The sequence below is a fragment of the Triticum aestivum genome, chromosome 5D (assembly GCF_018294505.1).
Source record: "Triticum aestivum cultivar Chinese Spring chromosome 5D, IWGSC CS RefSeq v2.1, whole genome shotgun sequence".
Taxonomy (NCBI): domain Eukaryota; kingdom Viridiplantae; phylum Streptophyta; class Magnoliopsida; order Poales; family Poaceae; genus Triticum; species Triticum aestivum.
The window spans coordinates 452,744,677-452,752,729 of record NC_057808.1 but is presented as its reverse complement, the minus strand read 5'-3'; the positions used below and the strand labels follow the sequence as shown (position 1 = coordinate 452,752,729).

The following is an 8,053-nucleotide window of genomic DNA, read 5'->3' as shown; positions in this document are numbered from 1 at the left end:
TTTTGCAGGGTTGCGGACGTTGTTGTTGTAGTTCTTGTCGTAGCGCTTCCTGCAGCGCCACGCTCCATTGCCTTCCTCTATGCAGATCTGGCAGCGTTCGCGGTCACCGCGATCACCACCCTGCTTGCGCGGCGCACCACAAGAGGAGTTGCCGCCGGAGTTGTCATTGTAGCGGGGAGGGACGGAGTTGTTGTTGTAGCCGCCACTGCCGCCTCCACGTCCGCCGCCACGGCCACCATCGCGGGATGCAAGGTTGGTGGAGTGGTTGGGGGAGAAAGCCGCCTGCTGGGCGGTGATGCGGGCCTCAGCCGCCAAGAGCAATGAGAAGAGCATAGTGAGCCTGATATGTTGATCCATAGCGGCGTGTGTGGAGATAGCAGAGACGAAACCGTTGTAGTCGTGTTCATGCACCAGGCCTTGGAGAATTTGGTCGACGAGGTCATCTTCTCCAAGGGGCTTCCCGGCGGCTGCGAGCTCATCGGCGATGCCCTTCATCTTGGTGAAGTAGGCGGCGGCCAAGAGGTCTCCCTTGCGCGTGTTCCCCAGGGCAGAGCGAAGCTGGATGGTGCGCGCCCTGGACTGCGATAAAAACTCTGGAGCGGGGCTTGCCAGATGCTAATAGAGGTGGTGTGGTTCGAGACTTGCATGAGAACATCGAGAGAGACCGAGAGATCGAGAGAGAGAGAAGCAATCAGGAACGTGAGCACCTGTTGATCTTGCGTTACCCAGATGGCGTGCTCCGGGTTGGGCGTGGTGACGGTCTCCTTCTTCCCGTCACCGATCTCCTTCTCAAAGAGGAGGAGGGCGTTTGGCTCCTTGATCGAGCCGTCGAGGTAGTCCATCATCCCTGCCGCTTTGATATGCGGCAGGACTTGCGCCTTCCATACCAGAAATTTTTCCCTCGTGAGCTTCTCGGTGATGGTGTGGCCGAGCGATGCGAGGGAAGGAGAGGCCATGGCGACGGGAGAGGAGGAGGACGACATGACCTAGATGCGTTGGAAGAGAAAGGCTCTGCATACCATGTAGAAAATGAGGCTAAAGCGTATACATCTAGCAGGGACGCGTGCGTGTTAATATAGGCACAAGGCCGCGGGATTACAAGGTTATTGGGCTGTGGATTGATCTCCAAGTCACAATCAAGGATAAGATCTAATCTCAACAGCCTAACTTATTTTTTTTGCATCGATCAACAGCCCAACTAATATTACAACAACTACACGCACGCACACAATATACGGTTTATAGTTATACAGTATGTACATTGTTTAACATCGTATCCCCGTCGCCCGTGCCCCGGGAAAACTGGGTGTGCAGCACGGACGCCGCCGGCGTATGGTATCTGGCCGTCAATGAACACTTCCACCCTAGCCTCCACGATCCTCTCACCGGAGCTGTCGCCCACCTGCCCACCTTCCCATGGGAGGAGGAGTTTGACCCCTGCGGCGTCATCTACGACGACGGCACCACTTTCCTGCACAGCATCGACGCTGGTTATGGAAGTGAATGGTTCAGGGCGGCTCTCCTGCGTCCCGGTGATGCCGAGTGGACGGCCGTCCAGAGGACCATCCAAGCACCTGATCATGGTAAATTCTACGCCACGTACCACAGTGGCAGGATCTTGGTGACCGTCGAAGCTGGACAGTGGTACGTAATCACGCATGGTGGTGACGACGTGTTAGGTACCAAGGCCGCCACGTTTGCCGTGGGAGAAAGGGCCCTACTCGCGCCGGTACAGCCATGTACTCGAGTCTTGTGGCGAGCTTTTGTGGGTGGTTGTCCAGGTCCAGTTGTGTAGGTACACTTGTACGACTGGCATCAGACCTGGGCTCTCAGTGGTTGTGCACGCGCTAGGGGAGGATACAACGTCACCGGAGAAGAAGACACGATAGGTGAGGAAACACAGTCATAGCCTGACCGACCGCGTGCTGTTCCTCGGGTGGCCCAACAGCTTCGCCATGGATGCCTCGCGGCTGGGCGGTAGGGACGGCGGGTGTGTCTACTTCGTCTACTGTGCAAACAAGGCCTTGCCACGTGAAGAGGTTGGTGTATTCAGGTACAACCTCGTCCATGACAATATCAAGGATTGGTACTTCGGTCATCAAAACAATCTTGAGAGTATCGAGCGGCTGCCTCAAGGATTGCACAATTGGAGGTGCACGTGGCGTACCCTAACCTGCTATTTCTCCAATTCAGGCATGTTTGACAAATGATACGAGTTAAAATTATGGCCGCATCAGGAGTTTAACTGTAACCTCAAGACTCTTCATAGGCATCTCATATTGATTAATTTATATTAGATTTATATTCATTTTCCTACATCAGGAACTCAATGAGAGGGCGTTGAAGGATCAAGAGCTGAAGCGGCAACCGCCGACTCTAGTTACTAGGCCAACACACATCGCTCACACCAAGAGACATTAACAGCCAGTTTTAGGGTGCTCGTGCATAATTTGCCTCTCACCGTGAAGAACTCACAACTACAACTCTTTTTCAGTAACCACGGCAACGTGTCTAGCGCCGAGTGATCTACTACAAAAAGACCAAGCGCTCACAAGGCAACATTATCGAGGGCACATGCCAATAAGGAAGATGCTTTAGATGCTCTGAACACACTGTTTTTGGATGGATGTAGACCCGAGGTAAGCTTTGGTGGGAAGGTGGCGACGTTCATCTTGTTCCACGTTCATGTCGTCATGTCTAGAGGCAGGGACGAACTCAAAACTCTGTCCTTTGCCTTGAGAGCCTACAGAGGAAAAATTGGAAGATGCTGAAAAGCCGACCGACGGAATAATGCGTATGCATGGCAGAGGTTTTGGTTTGCCTACCTCTTTGTCCCAGTTGGTGCGCATGGTAATGGCCAGCAGCAACAGCATCTGCACAACTACCCCGCAGATTATTCCCAACCACAGCCCCTGGAGTTCATACCATTACATTAGTTTGCAGAGGTTTCTTCAGATGAGAATGAAATACAAGTGAAACTGCAACTTTCTGTATGCATGGTATGGGTGGTAAAATTAAATCAGTACCATTCCGCCGAGATGGAAGACAAAGGCAAAGCATAGCGCCGCTGGAATGCCGACAAGGTAGTACGCACTGAGATTGACACAAGCTCCAATCCTTTGCAAGCCACAGCCCCTGACAATACCTGGAATATATCAAGTGTATACCCCACGCTGCAATCAGTACTTGAGACTAATGTTCACCAAAATTGCTACATATCTTTCAGCGAAATGATACGAGACAAGATAGACTGGAGTGCATCTAAAAAAAAAAGAGATAGATAGATAGACTAGAGTTGAAATTCAGGAAATAGTCTGCAAGTACTTGGAATTCAAGTTATGTGGTGCATCCTCTACATTTACCTGAAAGAACACATTGCAGATTGTCGAAAATGATCGACACGGAAAGAAGCGGCATCATTCTCGCAATGTATTCCACCACCTCATTCTCGTTGCTGTATGCGTACCCCCATATATTGCGCACCGAGACCATAAGAAGTCCTACAGACACACCCATCGCGAGGCCCAGAACCATGATCACACGAGTAGCCAGACGGGCAGCTTCAGGTCGCCCAGCACCAAGCTCATTTGAAACACGGGTGCTACAATGACAAGATACACGATTTCATCGCCGCAATGACTCTGGCATGGCAAAGTTGTTTAGTCGTACCTTATGGCTGCCCCAAGACCGAAGGGGATCATGATTGCTAATGAAACTGTGTTCAAGCTGCAAGCAGTTCCACATTTCCCATCAGAACAGGGCATACAGAATGTGAAATACTGCATGAAAAATGCAACTCACCAAATGGACAACACCGATGCCTCCAGCTTAGGATTTGGGAGAAGTCCGGAGAGAAGTACCAGCAGCTCAGACGACCACCACTCTAGACTGTGTACATGTAGGATCAGATTCTGTCGAAGATAGAGCACGAAAAAAATCTACCTGCAAATCTGAGGGGCACAAACTAAAACTTTTTTAGAACGAAGGCTCGCAGAGAGCCCGGCTTTGAATTAACAAAGCCATCAACCGGCCAGGAAAAACAGACACACACAAACCCCCACGACCAAACGATACAAGGGGACACTCTAGGAGGCTTACAACTCAACGGGTCGCACAAGCACAAAAAGAATACAGGAAAACATAGCTCGAAGCTTGTCCAAGCCGAAGACTACAGCCAAACAGCCAACTAGGGATGAGGCACACACGAGCACGACGAGGACCTGCTTGCAACAGAGAGTGGTGAGAGAGCCCGACCAACACCCAAGTAGAAGCCACCACACATCCGCCGTCTCTCACGCCGCAGAGGGACCCTTCCCTCTCGCCATGGCTCGCAAGGCGCCGTACCCGGCGGACTTGAGAGACGCTCACCCTAGAGCAGGGGACGTGTCAGCTTCGGGACCTGGAGCAGCCGCAGCACTTCACCACTAGAACATTCGAGCACTCCGCGACTGCCGCCTCGCCACAACCTAGAACGCCTGAGAGCTGCAGGAAAACCACCAGGTGCAGCTACTGAAGAAGGCAGCAGAGGCATCAAGAGAACCGACAGGCCACCGAGAAGCATTGCCAGGCAGCCGAACGCCTACAGCCATGCCGAACCTAGGGACACCGCCGTCACCGGACCACCCAAGCCATCCAAGCTCCGACCTAGAAACCCTCACCTGAACGCAACCCTCCCCAGGCGGCGCCCCCAAGGAAGAACACGACGCACAGCGCACCGTCACCGCCCAATCCAAGCCGGATTTTGGGCTTTCACCCGGGAGGAGGAACAGGGGTGGAAAGGGGGAGGGCCTCTGCAGCACCTCCAAGGAGGAGACGGCGTCGGGGACGTCGCTGCTGCCAGGCCGGCCACGCCGGCCAACGGTTTCCCGCGGCCCAAAACCAGACCACCAGTCACCCACCCACATCATACCGGCGCTCGGAGGGAGGCAGGCGAGAAGCGGCGGGGACGAGGAAGACAGGGGAAAGGAGCCACCCTCAGATCTGACGAGAAGGGGAGACCTCCGCGCCGCCGCCGCCACCCGCCGACACCTCACCACCCGCGTGGTCGAGGCCGCCGGCCAGAGCACACCCGCGGACGACGCCGGCCGAGAAAGCGCCGCCGCCTCGCCAAGAAGGGCCGCCGCCCCAGATCCGAGGTCCTCCTCGAGGAAAGGAGCGACCGAGGCCTCGCCGCCACCTTCACGGGCGGCCGCACGCGCGGATCCGGCGGCTAACTCAGGTGGCGGCGAGGGAGGGAGGGGAGAGGGAGCGGCGGCGCGACGGGGAAACCCTAGTCGCCGCCCGAGTCGCCCGAAGCGGACGACGCGGGGGGGGGGGGGGGGGGGGGCTCGGGATCTTTTTCACCCCAACACAAACTAAAACTCACCAAACCATCAGCGCAGATGGCACGGCAAGCTTCATGAAGCTAAGGATGTCGCGAAACGCGTCCTTTGAGAGGCCTGTCCAGGTGCTCCTGTACGATGTAGAGAGCCAAGATTGACACATTGGCCAGGTACGAGATGCCATTGGCCAAGGCAGCGCCTTTGTTGCCGAGCCCAAGCCTGTACACCAGCAACCAGCACACAAGAACGTGGCTCAGCGCCGTGACGCCTGAACTCGCCATCACCGGGAGGACGATGTTCTGTGTCTGGAGGAACCGGACGTGGCACTCCAGCGGTCCGTAAACGAACAATGCCGGAATCATCCACCGGATGTAGCTCCCTGCCCCCATGGCAATCTCCGGGTCCTGGCCGAAGAGCAGGAGGATCTGGCCGGTGTACGCCCAGACCACCGCAACCACAGCGCTCACCAAAGTGAGCACGAGGACTGCCCTCTGCTTGTAGATGCCGAGCAGATGGTACTGTCTTGCCCCGAAGGCTTGCCCACACAGTGTTTCCAAGCTGCTTGCCATGCCAGACTAAGATGATTACGAACAGATACAAGAGAAGATATTCAGGTTGATGTTAGTTGTTCATTCATGAGGATCAAAATATGTAGGAGAGGTGATGAATTCACATAAAATATACCAACAAGCTGAAGCCGGTGACACCGGCAAAGGAGGTGGCGATGGAGGCACTCGAGAGAGAGAGCTCACCGAGATGGCCGACAAACATGATCGATATCATCTGCACGACTTGCTGCAACAGGCATCCGGCAATGAGAGGCCCGGCGAGGTACAGCTGCTTCTTAACCTCAATCACCACCAAGCTCTCTTTTGGCCCTCCTGTCTCCTCAGTGCTGCTGTTGCCCCCAATAGGGGGCTCCTCCATGGCTGGCAACATGCTTGAAATCTCACGCACTGCTTCTGAATCTGAAGAAGGTGGGTGTTAATTAACAGGTGAAGGAGGTATATTTATCATGTTTGTGAAAGTATATACTAATACTAATCGACCTCGTCAATGCTGCATAGACCCGCCACTCGAGGAAAAATTCAGTCAGGAAACATATAGGAAACAGACGCACTCGCTAGGCAGCCAAGTGGATTGAAGAATCTCATCATCTCATGTGAGACCAAGGAGGCAGCTTGGCGGCCAAGTTCAAGACATCTGACACAATAAACTATCTGACGAGCAAGATTGGATGGAATGGTTAACAGCACATGCTCGTACCAAGTGGTCTGCTTGATAAGCTACCGACAAAAATTGCACATGCTGGATCAGCCCATTTGCACTATTATAGTAAAAAAAGCTCGAAATTTCATGACGGCCGGCGGCCTGAGCCTCTCTCGTCGTCATGTGTCATATGTGAACCCCTGACGTGAACTTCATGACGCATACACAAAGAAAAGGGAATTTCCTAAGATGCACTGCCATCAAGGCATTGGTTAACCACCCCGTGGTTTATTCATACGATGTCAGCAGATTCTCCTACGAAAAATCAAAAGCTGAAACCCAATAGCTATTTGGAATTAGCTTTCCCAGTGAAATTGAATCTAGATTCGGGTTATTTTCAGTGCAATTGACTGAAGCATGTCCAAGTGTCCATAAGTGATTCGGAGCACATTGTAGAAACAAACAGAGCCTCTGAGGGCATGGCCAGTGCATAGCCTCAGGATGATGCCCCATATGCTATGTAGAATCGGATGTCAGGAGAAATAGGTTCAGATGGAGAAGTAGGATCCACTTCAGGAGGTAGGTGCTTAGGGAAAAAACCATGTGATCCGGTGTAAAAAGCTACTCCCTTCATTCCTAAATATAAGTCTTTTTAGATATTTCAATAAGGACTGCATACGGATGTATATTGACATATTTTAGAGTATAAGTTCACTCATTTTGCTCCGTATGTAATCCGCACTGGAATCTCTAAAAAGACTTATATTTAGGAACGGAAGAGGTAAAAGAGTTGAAGTGGAGAGTAGAGATGCATATGTACTAGAGTTTACATTTTTTTTTCTATTCCTTGATGAGGCCCACTAGTGGTAGCTTGCGTTGCAATTTCTTAAATGTAGATGTCTCAAACAATTTTTTTCATGGGGCATCTATATCCATATGCCAGGTTCATGCCTTGAATGGGCTCCCTGAATTTCGAGTTGAGCTGAACAGATTCTGTGACGCCCCACTCTCTCATAAGCTCGTTGTTTTCTTCTAAGTCAGGCATGGGCAACAACAAATTTGGAGTCTGTGTGAAAAGAAGCGAAAAAGACCACAAAAGGGTGCGGATAAGAACCGTACAACAGCGGCGGCTAAGGCGGCCCCGGGGACGAGGGCCCAAAGAAGTTGTCCTTGGCCGAGGAAGGCGGCTACGAGGATGATGGAGTGGTGTCGTATTGGGTCAATACGCGGATCAGCAGATTACATCGGATAGAACTCCATGGAGATCATGGAGAACATGATATTTGGGATCAGAGAGAAAGAAGAAGTCATCTAGATACTAGCTATGGACCCGTAGGTCTGTGGTAAAATACTCACACATCATTGGAGGTGCAGCAAGGTTGATGTAGAAGCCCTCCATGATCGATTCCCCCTCCGACAGAGTACCAGAAAAGGCCTCCAGATGGGATCGCGGAAGAACAAAGACTTGCGACGGCAGAAAAAGTGTTTCGGGTGGCTCTATGTTGGTTTGGGGATTTTAGGGA

The 8,053-nt window shown here is 52.4% G+C and overlaps 1 pseudogene; it reads right to left on the bottom strand.

Moving 5' to 3' along the window:
• Positions 1 to 2,248: 2,248 nt before the first annotated feature.
• LOC123125480 (protein DETOXIFICATION 16-like) lies at positions 2,249 to 6,331 on the bottom strand (annotated as a pseudogene).
• Positions 6,332 to 8,053: the final 1,722 nt, after the last annotated feature.